The sequence below is a fragment of the Scardinius erythrophthalmus genome (genome assembly GCF_964197995.2).
Source record: "Scardinius erythrophthalmus genome assembly, chromosome: 3".
In the NCBI taxonomy this organism is placed as follows: Eukaryota; Metazoa; Chordata; class Actinopteri; order Cypriniformes; family Leuciscidae; genus Scardinius; species Scardinius erythrophthalmus.
This window is the reverse complement of record NC_138223.1, coordinates 51,540,416-51,554,269: the sequence shown is the minus strand read 5'-3', so window position 1 is coordinate 51,554,269 and position 13,854 is coordinate 51,540,416. Positions and strand designations below refer to the sequence as shown.

The window sequence follows — 13,854 nt, the reverse complement described above, 5'->3', positions numbered from 1 at the left end:
ACATAAGAAGGAATGTTGTTTTAACCACGGAAAGACGTCAGTACACTCCGTTTTTCAAGTTCAAATCCTCCCATGTTAATCTACTAACTCTCCTGACTGCTTTGTCGGACAAAATGGCGGATGGCGAAGTATGATTGGTCAGATCACCTGTCAATCAAGCTCCCTGCGAAGGGTCAATTGTGTACAAAAAAGTATACATTTAGTAAGCTGCAAAAATGTAAAAATTTATATAGTTTTTTTTATATAAAGTTAAGTAGTTTTAATATGTTACGTGAATCAGTGATTTTGTTCTGTGTGTCTTTGCACCACCTGCTGGTGACACTTGTTTGCACTTCTTTAGTTATTCTTCATCTAATGAGAGAGTGTATATGTGTTCACATGAGATTATGCATCGTCTGCAGAGCTAACGTTAACGTTACTTACACAAAATAACATCTAAAGCGCATGTGACGAAGACAATATCTTTATGAACTTCAGAAAAAAATATATAATAGATTTAGGTAGGTATTAACTAACAGACAGTCAGACAATTATATTCAAAACAACCCCAAATCTCACTAACTTACAGACTTACACAGGGCCGGTGCTAGCCATTTGGGTGCCCTAGGCACCAATGCTTGGTGGTACCCCCCCTCCCCCCTCCCCCCCTCCCCCCCTCCCCCCCTCAATCCCAACGCAACGGAATGAAGCGCGCGTCGAGTGAAAACAACTTGCGAATACTCTCTATTCATTCTGTTGAAATCACAAAACATAATGCAAACGTTTGCTTGTCCCTGCTACAACCACTGATGAACATAATCGTTTTGATGAGAGAAAAAAAACTATACGAGAAAAAAAAAACCCATATAAGGTCGGATTTGAACCCACACCTTCTGACACGGCTGGCGAAAGCTCTACCACTGGACCATTGACATACACATTAATTTAGTTGGCGGATCTATATATTGGGACTGACAATATGTATTAGGCTACATCTCATTAAACGTCAAATTAAACCCCATGTAACCTACTATTTAAATCGATTGCTGGACATCGTAATGTTATTTGCGTCCATCGTCACTGAATTTTGAAATCAGATAGAGCCGGCCAGAGCGCTGCATAATAAGTAGCCATGCCGGCTTATTCAGTGGAAATACACACCGACAATGACACGCCCCTACTGCGTGCTAGAATCTCCGAAAAACAAGCCGATTTCAAAATCAAAATGTACGCTTTTAAATATACCAATACTGCTATCTCAAACATGCAGAGGCTTCTTCGTGATCTCAACTAACAGATTCTGCAAAAAAACGAAAATCACCAAAAAAAAAAACGCTTCTTTTTTTTCACGACCCAGATTTTTTGGTGCCCCCCCAAGCACTTGGTGCCCTACGCGCAGCGCGTGATGTGCGTGTGCGGAGCGCCGGCCCTGGACTTACAGATCCAACAATAAAATGAAGACAAAACATTATCTGTCGACATCTGTCTATAATGTCGGCCACTGAGAGTATAGGATGGAAATATAATTAACCACAAACCAACATGAGACTTCAAGTCTTTTAAATAAATTATTCTCTCTTCTCTCTTCTTTTGGTATAGAATAAAATACCAGTTCAGGGTTCCCTCTTTCGGCTGTTGTTGCAGCCAACTGCACAACATATTGCAGGCATTACTGAGACCGCCGCGGTCGCAAAGATGGCGGCGCAAAGCTACAGTGACGTCATGTGAATCGAATGAATACTCTAACCATCCTGCTAGTGATAACGACCTCCTCGTCCTTGTCCCCTTTCTCCAGAGTACTAGGGCAGCTGTTCACAGGAGATGTTCCTGGGTCCGTCTTCGCGCACTGCACCGCGTATTGTAGTGGTAAACTGCACCTCACAATATTGATTGAATCACTTGCTTGTAGTGGTTGTGCCTATGTGTGCGTGGTGTGTGTGTGTGTATGCATTTGACTGTAGGCACCAGAGTTCAGAGCACGGTTGGTGAACTTCACGCTTATCCCGGACAGGTAACCTACCTTGACAGTGAATCAGTATTGTCCTGTTACATTGCTAATTATATTGTCCCTGGTAGCAGCCAATACCAGTCCTGGTCTCTCCCTTTAGGCCAAGCCTTTTCGTTTGCACCTACTGTGCCTCTATCATGACGGTGTGGCTCTTTTAATTATACTATTGACTAATAAAGTACTGTTATTTTTCTACTGAAAGCACGTCTCTGTCTAGTTCATCTTTGGTGTATTTCTATGAACCTGCTTGCCTTAGATTAGGTATTCAGCAGTTAATGTGCAAAGTATATCTTGGTGTGGCGTAGTCAAGAACCTTTAAGCCTAGATCTGGTCAAAGTTTCATAAGGTCACAATACTGTGACTTTAAATGTCATGTGTGAGTTAATGATCATCTGCACATTGTTTAAAATTTCCAAAAACATACAGTACATCCATCCATCCATCCATCTTCTACCGCTTATCCGGGGCCGGGTCGCGGGGGCAGCAGTCTAAGCAGGGATGCCCAGACTTCCCTCTCCCTAGACACTTCCTCCAGCTCTTCCGGTGGGACACCGAGGCGTTCCCAGGCCAGCCGGGAGACATAGTCTCTCCAGCGTGTCCTAGGTCTTCCCCGGGGTCTCCTCCCGGTGGGACATGCCCGGAACACCTTCCCGGGAAGGCGTCCAGGAGGCATCCGGAAAAGATGCCCGAGCCACCTCAACTGACCCCTCTCGATGTGGAGGAGCAGCGGCTCTACTCTGAGCTCCTCCCGAGTGACCGAGCTTCTCACCCTATCTCTAAGGGATCGCCCAGCCACCCTGCGGAGAAAGCTCATTTCGGCCGCTTGTATGCGGGATCTTGTCCTTTCGGTCATGACCCACAGCTCATGACCATAGGTGAGAGCAGGAACGTAGATTGACTGGTAAATCGAGAGCTTCGCCTTGCGGCTCAGCTCCTTCTTTACCACGACAGACCGGTACAGGGACCGCATTACTGCCGAAGCTGCACCGATCCGCCTGTCAATCTCCCGTTCCATCCTTCCCTCACTCGTGAACAAGACCCCAAGATACTTGAACTCCTCCACTTGAGGCAGGAGCTCTCCACCAACCTGAAGCGAGCAAGCCACCCTTTTCCGACTGAGAACCATGGCCTCGGACTTGGAGGTGCTGATTTTCATCCCAGCCGCTTCACACTCGGCTGCAAACCGTCCCAGTGCATGCTGGAGGTCCTGGTCTGATGAGGCCAACACGACAACATCATCCGCAAAGAGCAGAGATGAAATCGTGTGGTCCCCAAACCCGACCCCCTCCGGCCCCTGGCTGCGCCTAGAAATTCTGTCCATAAAAATTATGAACAGAACCGGCGACAAAGGGCAGCCCTGCCGGAGTCCAACACGCACCGGGAACAAGTTTGACTTACTGCTGGCAATACGAACCAATCTCCTGCTCCGGTCATACAGGGACCGGATAGCCCTTAGCAAAGGGCCCCAGACCCCATACTCCCGGAGCACCCTCCACAGGCCGCCGCGAGGGACACAGTCGAATGCCTTCTCCAAATCCACAAAGCACATGTAGATTGGTTGGGCAAACTCCCATGAGCCCTCCAGCACCCTGTAGAGGGTATAGAGCTGGTCCAGTGTTCCACGACCGGGACGAAAACCACACTGTTCCTCCTGAATCCGAGGTTCTGGCTGGCTTGTGGGACTCCTGAGGCAGCTGATGGGTACCGACGGGCCAAGCGGACTGCAGCCCGGGTGGTTGTGGAGGCAAAAACTCGGGCCTGGGAGGAGTTCGGTGAGGCCATACAGTACATCTTTCAAGAAAATAAACATAGATAAACTCAGCAGTTTCACAGTTTAAACACTCACTTCAGATTCAGAGGAGCTTCACAATCGGCTAACATCCGCGATTAAATCAGCAATCATCATTCTAAAATGATTTATCATCATCAACCATAAAGTATTATAAAGTTGCTTATAACAATTTTAAATTTATTTTAACAATGTAAATCTTTTTAATCTCCGTCTGCATCACTCTCATCTCGTGTTCAGCGCACATCTCGCACATCCGTGAGTCATCCGCTTACGTCATTCACACCTAGTGTACGTGTAATACATCACATGGTCTGCGCTCAATTATCATACTTACTTATTATTATTTATGGATAGTTAATTCACAATGTTTATTAATAGGTCGTTTCAACTTTTTAATGAAAACTATAACTATTAGAATATACAATTACATTATTTATTTATCTTATTTACCACATTTAACATGGGTTACACTACACTTTTTGGTAACACTTTAAAATATGGATCCTTCGTTAATGAATAACTACACAGGAACAAATGAGTAACACAATATTAACAATCTAGTAACTACAATTAACTAACAAGTAACTCTGATTAACGAATTAGTAAGTAATAGCACACAGATTGAAGTGGTAGTTCACTATTAACTAATCAATAACTACTATTTTTTAATACTTCCCAGAGAACTACTGAATTTTTTTACAGATTTAAGTGGTAGTTCACTAATGACTAATCAATAATACTTTCAATACTTCCCAGAGAAATAATGAAAAAAATTCACAATTCATGCAAAACTTAATAACTAATGCAGGAAAAATTACTAGCACTAGATTAACATTACTGCTAGATACTGTACACTAATTATCAATATGTAGTAGCGTAGCAGACTTATGATTTGGGAAAGCTGTCAATAATTAGCCTATGCACTGCTGTCTTTTAGAGAACTATTCATAAACTAAATCATTTTTAAGAATTGTTTTTATAAATGCACTAGTCTGGAACACTTACCCTGTGGCCGATTTTCCGGCATTCCTCTGGACTGGCTTTGAATAACTAGACTCATCATGGTGAGTACTGGAACATACTGAGTCATCAGCCATCCAAATACCAGTTATTTTATTATTTAACCTACCTCTCAAATTTGTTTTTATGTATGTCTCTTTGTTCATATGTATATATATATATATATATATATATATATATATATATATATATATATATATATATATATATATATATATATATATATATATATATATATATGTGTGTGTATATATATCCTGTGAATGATTAGATGATTCTACCCTTTCGGGTTGGCTCTTCATTAGTAACTACAGCATGGAATCATGATAACTAGTAATGACTCAAGTGTTAATGCATACTTTTATAGGACTTACAAATTATTTGGATCCGTATTCTAAAGTGAAGATCATGTTAACTAACTAGTAATGACTCAAGTGTTACTACATACCCCTATAGGAACTACTAATTATTTGGATCCGTATTCTAAAGTGAAGATCATGTTAACTAACTAGTAATGACTCAAGTGTCTCAAATGACTCAAGCTATAATAAAATAACTGGTATTTGGATGGCTGATGACTCAGTATGTTCCAGTACTCACCATGATGAGTCTAGTTATTCAAAGCCAGTCCAGAGGAATGCCGGAAAATCGGCCACAGGGTAAGTGTTCCAGACAAGTGCATTTATAAGAAACAATTCTTAAAAATTATTTAGTTTATGAATAGTTCTCTAAAAGACAGCAGTGCATAGGCTAATTATTGACAGCTTTCCCAAATCATAAGTCTGCTACGCTACTACATATTGATAATTAGTGTACAGTTAATTGTACAGTGTACAATGTTAATCTAGTGCTAGTAATTTTTCCTGCATTAGTTATTAAGTTTTGCATGAATTGTGAATTTTTTTCATTATTTCTCTGGGAAGTATTAAAAAATAGTAGTTATTGATTAGTTAATAGTGAACTACCACTTAAATCTGTGTGCTATTACTTACTAATTCGTTAATCAGAGTTACTTGTTAGTTAACTGTAGTTACTAGATTGTTAACATTGTGTTACTCATTTGTTCCTGTGTAGTTATTCATTAACGAAGGATCCGTATTTTAAAGTTTTACCCACTTTTTCATGTCAATAATACACCCACAACAACAGGGAGCGCCAAATATGTGTAAAACGAGTGTTCTCGCCAGGAATGATAAACACAGCGGAGTCATCAAACAACTCCCATTTAGGAGCCATGCAATATGGTGTGTCAAAGTGTAATGTTAGAAGATGGCGAGCCCAAAAGGACGAGTCAAAGAAAATCGTACTGCGGTCCTAAAGGCGGCCACTTCGGGAAGGATGGCGGGCGAGTGTGTCGGTGCGTGACCGAGGGGAGAAATGAGGGTCTTCCTATTACCAGAGCCGTCATCCACTGGATATTGCCAAAGAGCTGAACCATACCCATGAGCGAGGCCCCTCATTTCTTATTTTGGCTACTGTACATAATGACAGACTTACATGCCCTGTGCATGCCCTCTGACTTCAGGGAGAAGCTGCTGTCTTTTCAGCGCTATAAATAAAATCATATCGCCTGGATCAGATAGGTAATGCAGATCAAACACCTGTGTTTTATGACCTTTAGAAAAATATGCAATATGAAAATTATTTTCAAAGTAAATTACTTTCTTTATAAAAGACATGATTTGGCCCTCAAAAAGCTTTTTTCCAAAAGGTACATCTTGATAGTGGGGTCTTAATATAAATACAGTAAATGTCCTACTCTGTCGGCCTTCTCTCGACACCAGTGCAGGATGATTATGAGTGTGCAGTTTAAACATTTCACAACTTGATAAATGGATCTCATTTTTTGTCTCAGACTAACAGGAATATGCTGTGGTGGATGATGGCACACACCAAAACATTACAGTCTTCATGTAACTGTGTGGGTGGAGCCTGACAGGAGTGTTTTGAAAAGAATCAGGAAAATATGACAATGGATTCAAGTGGAAATCAAGCGGCAACATTCTGATCTGAAAAATGAAGCCTACCCGGAAGTGCGAAAAACTGCAATACATCGAAAATCCGCTAGAGGGAGGTCCCAAAAGGGAGCAAATGTCCATAGCCCCCATGTTAAAATGTCGGTTTACACAGCATAAATTCATGTTTTTACAGGTTGGTCCCATGGACTTTTATTGTATTTTTCGATAGGTTCCGAGTGCCTGACAACTGAGGGGGGTGAATTTTTTCCGAACTTGTTAGTTTAGATTGTATTTAGATATAAAATGTATGACAAATAAGGGCGTGGTTAACTTTGATTGACAGCTTGATTGACAGCTGATAATGAGCATAGGCTGCGCCAAGGAGAATGACAACATAAGAAGCGCCATTTATTAACACAGTTGAAATATAATACTACTGTTTTTGTATCATGAAATGTAGTTTTAAGAGTTTTTCAGGCGAGAATGTAGTTGTTTAAAGCTCAAATCTGTGGTTTATTTATAAAGATTTATGAAAATTTTATCCAGGTTGTGAGATCCAGCGATGACCGGGCGCTCGCCGTTCATGTACCCCGCCTGGAACAGCCTTTCCTCGGCTAGTCGTTCTGAGGTTTGCCGCTAACTCTGGCGTCTCTGTAGTAGTTAAACATGAGATATAATTCGTCTTGTGTATATCTAATGGGCGATTTTTGGTCTCGTGAATCTATAATTTGGTCCCTGGCCAATCGTTTTGGCTGAGGGGAAGTTTCATAACTTTATAAGCTAAGAACTTTATAACTTTACCGTTGTATGGTTAGACTAGAGCACTGAATTTGACTGAATTGTTTGCTTTATTTGTATAGCTTCTTGTACCTTTTACTTATACTTTTATAATAGCTAATATTGATAAAACTGAAGTTTAACAAAAAGAGACTGGGTTGAGTTTTGTCATTTTAAATTTTAATACAACAAAGATGATCTGTAATGTTGTTTACTGCAAAATCTGTTGTTTAGTACAAATGCACATATTGCCTGGAACATATTAAAATGTTTAATATTTTTATATTATATTTAAACGAAAAGAGGCAGGTTTGTGTTTTTATTTCGTTTTGTTATAAATAGGCAAATATGCAGTGAATATAATCAATACACGTTGCTTGAACCACATTTGTGTGGCTATAATGTTTAAGATTTCTTTAAATGAAAACGAAAAGAGTTAGTATGGTGTTTTATAACATATTTCATTGCCTAAAATATACAGAGATAACTGGAGTAGCAGAGCGAGCTGAGTGACGTGCGCTGCGTCCTTTACCCATATATGGATTGGCCAGAAGGTGGGCGGGGTTAGGATTTCCCAAGATTTTCCAAGATGGCGCCGCCCATATCCCCCATAAACGGCTTCAAAACCGTTCGTAAGAAAGTCTATGGGTGACGTCAGGCGCTTTGTCCATATTTTTTACAGTCTATGATGGAAATCAAAGGCTTGTGGCCGGCAAATAATGTCATCATGGAAATATATTGTTGTTTTATGCGTTGTGACTTGTTTGATTATACTTGCTTATAGGTAAATCTAATTGTTTATTAGCTAATTGTTTATTAGTTTATTAGTTATATTGTTTAGTCACTTAAACATTTTTAAGCTCTGTGTAGAAATACAACTGTTTAAATATTAAATTCACTTTAAATACTTAACATTTGGAATTCATCTTTATTCAATAAATTACTAGTGTCAACACTAGTACCCATGGATCCTTGCAATGCCAACTTTTCACAATCCAATCAACAAGTCCCACTCATTTTTTTCACTTGTTTGATAATCCACTTCACAAAATGCTTCACAATATGGAGTTGAAGTTAGTCTTAAATTCTCTTTAAGTGCCGACTTTAGTTACTGGACCTTCACCTTTTGGTGATACAACATAATCAAAGTCACTTTAAAGGAAAGTTAGTTTATTTGCAACCCTTTCAGGCAGGAGCCCTTTGTCGCTCATGCAAGACCAACTCCTATATGCTTGAAGGGCGAAATATCCTGAAAAACTGTTGGCCAAAGTCACATTTTAATAACATATTTCAAATCAACATTCACATTTTACATGATCCATAAAGATCCATACATGTTGTTTCTGATGCTCAAAAAAAGTGTTTTTTTCAGGTTTGTCCAGAAAATTCCCAATTTGGATCTTTTATTTAGAAGGCAGGACTTCCATTACTTGAGCTGAAATATTTAGTATGTGAAAAGGCCTCAAGCGTTACTCTGACAGGATTTCCTGACTGATTTCCTCTTCCTCTTCCTCTTCAGTGTGACGGGCCTTAGCGTCTCTCTATCGCTTAATGAAGGTCACGTGATCAACACTGTGATGCTGAAGTTCATGCATTTGGTTTTCTCACCTACAAAAGAGGAAACAGTATTTAACCATGTTTAGAGACATGATGCATTCAAGAAGGACAAGGAAACTGACACTTTTCTGTTTTGACGTCACTGCTACTGCAATACTTTCCAGTGTTTTACAAGTTAGGATAGTTGGTCTGCATATGCAAATTAAAGTAAAGTTATTAAAGCAATTATTATCTCTGTTTCTTAAGGACAGGTTACTTGTCATTACAATATATTTGCAACTGATTAAATAGATATTCCCAAGTTTAAAAACATTATTACATGAGCATCTTCATGGACTGATGTAAAGTTGCTCTCAACTTAATGTTTATGCCTTAGTCTAATGTTGTCTGATAAACTCTTCCTCTGCTCGATCTGCACTAGGTGAGGTGTCATAAGCTCATATTAAAGTATAAGGTGTTAATCACGTGTCATTCAGAGTGTGAAAACAACAATACTGGTTTCATCCTGATCATTTGTAGTGCTGTCACTGGTCATGGGTGTTGGTGAAACGGGTAAGAGCATGATTTTATAACTGTTCTGTTAAATATCTTAAGTGTGGGGGATTTATGGGAGATTGGTTGGGGCTAGTTGTCACAGGGCTGTGTCTCAGTAACTATATGGTTTAAAATCAAAAGTTCAATAGCACAATGTTTTCTCTAGCAGTGTTTTGTATGTTGGTGAAAAACACCTTAAAACTTTAATATTTTAACAACAGATAACTGTATAATACAGGCTGACTATTTAATGAAAGCTGCTGTCAATCAAAGGGGACGGGGAAAGGCTTTAGACAGTTCCGTACTCAAGCAGTGCAAAAATGATGGTTGCTGTCATTTTCTTGCATAAATAAAAGTATTTCGTTGATTTCTGCACTGTAAAAAATATCTACTTGGTTCTACTTAAAATCATAAGTTAAGCAGCTGGCTCAAAATTTCAAGTAAAAACAAAATGGATTAATGAATTGTTTTAACTCATTATTTTGAGTCTTGTTAAGCTGTGAATTGACTTCTGCGAGTCAACATGACTATACAATTATTGTTGTTTCAACTTTGCTATGCAAGTTCAAATTAAAGTGAACTCATAAATGAGCATTCTGTTCACTTATCCCCATTAGTGGGTTCAATTTAGTAATTTCTATTAAGTAATGTCTTTGAATTAGGGTATCAAGTTAAGATGATCTAAAATAATGTCTTGTTTTAACTTAATTAATTATAAAAACACACAAATTTGAGTACAAAACTTTTTTTTATTAATACCAATATTAAGCCAATACAAGCTAGACATAAACACTTCAATCATGCAATCATCTCAAACTTGTAATCAATACAGTCCAAAAAAAGTACATGTTTCAAGTCCAAAAAAAAAAAAAAAATCAGGCCTCCTCTCCTGTTTGCTTAAGTGCTTTTGCCTATAACTTTGGTATGCATGTCAACAGAAACAAATGAAAAAAATAATAATTTCAAATCCTATTCTCGGTTTGGGTATGGTTTACAAATTATACCTCAGGAGCTTGTTTCGGATGCCGTGGACTCTGGCAGAGGCTTGATCTGGTCTGATCTTCATCACTACCCTCTGAAGGAACTCAAAGAAATACTTCATGGCTCGTGTATACTCAAGGTTAACGCAGTAGATGATCTCCAACAGCATGGCAAAGCTGGATGGCACATCCTTGAAGTTGTGAAGCACAACAGTCTCCTCAACCACAAATGCCACATTGAAGACCTCACGTGGAAAGGCATCCTGGTTGTCACCTTCATAGCCTATCAACAGGCCAAGTTGCATCCCCTCCATGGCTGCAGCCAGAGTCTCACCATGGGCCTTGAAAAACAGAAAATAAATAAAAAATAGTGTGAATGTTTGGGTCAAGAAGTACATGCTCTGCAAAGCTACTTAAAGGGATAGTTCACCCAAAAATGAAAATGCTGTCCTCATTTACTCTCCCTCAAGATGTTCCAAACCTGTATGACTTTCTTTCTTCTGCTGAACACAAAAGAAGATATTTTGAAGAAGGTTGGTAACTAAACAGTTGCTGGTCCCCATTAACTTCCGTAGTATATATTTTTTCCTACAATGGAAGTCAGTGGTGTCCATTAGTCGTTTGGTTACCGACTTTCTTCAAAATATCTTCTTTTGTGTTCAGCAGAAGAAAGGAAATCATACAGGTTTGGAACAACATGAGGGTGAGTAAATGAGGACAGCATTTTCATTTTTGGGTGAACTATCCTTTTAAGTCTCAGTGATCATAAAACTTGTTTTCAGGCTAATAAAATAGTCTTCTTGGGCTTTCAGTTGTGAGTGTGCATGTTTGTAGGTGCAATGTTGGAAGGTTACTGCAAGGGTGAAAACTTCAGTGTCCTCTCAGATCTGGGGAAGTGTATGTTGCACTGGGTCCTCTCTCCACATCACTATTCTACCCCTCCTTTCTCCTCCCATCACCACTATTCCACCCAACCCTTGTCCTCCCCATCACTATTCTGCCCCTCATTATTTTGCTGCCACAGGACTTTATCAACACCCATGAGTGTATCTAATCCAATATCTGTGTTAAAGGTTTGTGTGTGTGTGTGTGTGTGTGTTTGTGTGTGTGTGTGTGTGTGTGTGTGTGTGTGTGCGCGCGCGAGTGTATATGTTGGTGGGTGCGTTCGTATATGGGCTGTTATGCATGACAGAAAAAGGTCTTACGTCACACATCCTGATGATGTCTGATGGCTCTTCTCTTAGGTGGTGTGGCAGACCCAGCAGAGCAGCAGTCCTTCTCCGTTCGTTTGTGTCCTACAAGACAAAAATAAGCAGTGTTGATATTTTATTGCAAACATCTGGAGTCCAATTTTAGCACTCTCAGTTCGTCTACTCACGTCTTTCTTCAGACAGTCCAAAATGGCTTTCAGTGCAGGCTTCTTTGCCGACTTGGTCGCAGCTTCGTACACTTCCAGCAGTTTTGGTGCCAGGTCATCAAGTCCATCGAGGAACGACTCGAGAAGGTCTGTGCTTACGACTCTTTTGAACTATGCCCGAACCTGAGGAGACAAAAAAGACAAAAAGGTTAATAAATTAGAGAAAAGATTTTCAAAGCATAGAGTCACAATTTAGTAAGCTAAGGTTGTCTGTTGTCAAAGGCTTTCATCCACTCAGTAATACTAAACACAATCCTCTCACTTATCTGTATGCACATTCACGCCACCATTCGGACAAAAAAAAAACATTTCTGAACGGACCACAGTACAGTATCAGACATCTCTCTAGTACTTCCTGGAGGGAAGCTCATACGTTGATATCCAGTCATTGGATTAAGTGATTAATCTAAGGCTGAATGTTGTCTATTGTGATACCTGTCTCTCACGGAACATGGCCGGCCATCTAGCGATGACATCCCCAATGAGAGGTTAATCCCCTACGATCTCCTTTCTGCGCTTGGAGAACGTGGCAGACATCAGCTCATCTATCTGCTGGTGATCTGGGTCTTTTTTCAGCACTTCCACCTGAATTGGATTGCACAAGCACAAATGACAAAATAGTAGGCTTCACAGACACAAAAGCAAAGTGTAGGTAGTAAGTATAATATAGGCAGGTATGTATGCAATAATATTAGACAGGTACGATGTGTATGTGTGATGTGCATGTGTGTTTATGATGTACCTCCATCATCCTCCGCTTTTCTTCCATGTCTTCATCACTCAGTCCTTCAGGGGGATCTGGACAATAGTTTTAAAAAATAAAAAATAAAAATAAAATAAAAATTGTACACAACTGTTTTCAACATTGATAATAATAATGAATGTTTCTTGAGCATCAAATCATCATATTAGAATGATTTCTGAAGGATCATGTGACACTGAAGACTGGAGTAATGATGCTGAAAATTCAGCTTTGATCACAGGAATAAATTACTTTTTAAAATATATTAAAATAGAAAACAGCTGTTTTAAATTGGAATAATATTTCGCAATATTACTGTTTTTGTTTGTATTTTTAATCAAATAAATGCAGTCTTGGTGAGCAGGAGATACTTCTTTTAAAAACATAAAAAATCTGACTGACCCCAAACTTTTGAACAGTAATGTTAGTGTATTTGGCCTTGACATACGGTCTATCAGAAATGGTGTTTTCTACAACAGTTTACAATGAAAACTGGTAGCTGCTATCGTCTCAGATAAAGCTTTATCAACCGTCTCTGACTGAACTAGAAGACTGAACTGCTAGCAAACGTGTTCTAGCTAACGTTAACGGTCGCTGAAATGTGCCTCGCTTAAAATGACATCACAGTTGTTGCACATATCAAAAGGTAACGATAGCTAACGTTAATCACGTTATTGGCTTCATCAACGCACATTCTTAATATCTACAAAACACGAACACTTACCAATAGCGAACTTGTTCACGCCAACCCGACTCGTCTTGTCTGGAAAAATGAGGCACCCGGCCGATTGAAGTTTGATTGTTTGCTGGCGCGTAAACTTGTTCGTCTCGAGGCTTGGCTTCGTAGTCCCCCGCACATGCGCAAAGAGCTGTCCTCCACTCAATCTGCAACACGCCAAAAACTTGTACCCCACTCAATTTAAAATGTCAAGTTCATTCAAGCACCTGGAATTTGTGATTCATTGAAGTAACTTATGAACCTAAATTGGAAGATTGAAAACTCAAACAATTGAGTTGAAATTTCATAACACATTATTTTATATCAGAGTTAATGATATATACACTCAAAAAAAAATTGTGTCTAAACATA

General features: G+C 39.4%; 1 long non-coding RNA gene across 1 annotated transcript; it reads right to left on the bottom strand.

The window, feature by feature from the left end:
• Window positions 1–12,474: 12,474 nt before the first annotated feature.
• On the bottom strand, window positions 12,475–13,559 carry LOC308687432. Its single transcript, XR_014029746.1, has 3 exons — window positions 13,489–13,559; window positions 12,765–12,820; window positions 12,475–12,607 (listed from the first exon to the last, which is right to left on the bottom strand). It is a non-coding gene; the product is annotated as an uncharacterized lncRNA (long non-coding RNA).
• Between the last annotated feature and the right edge of the window lie 295 nt (window positions 13,560–13,854).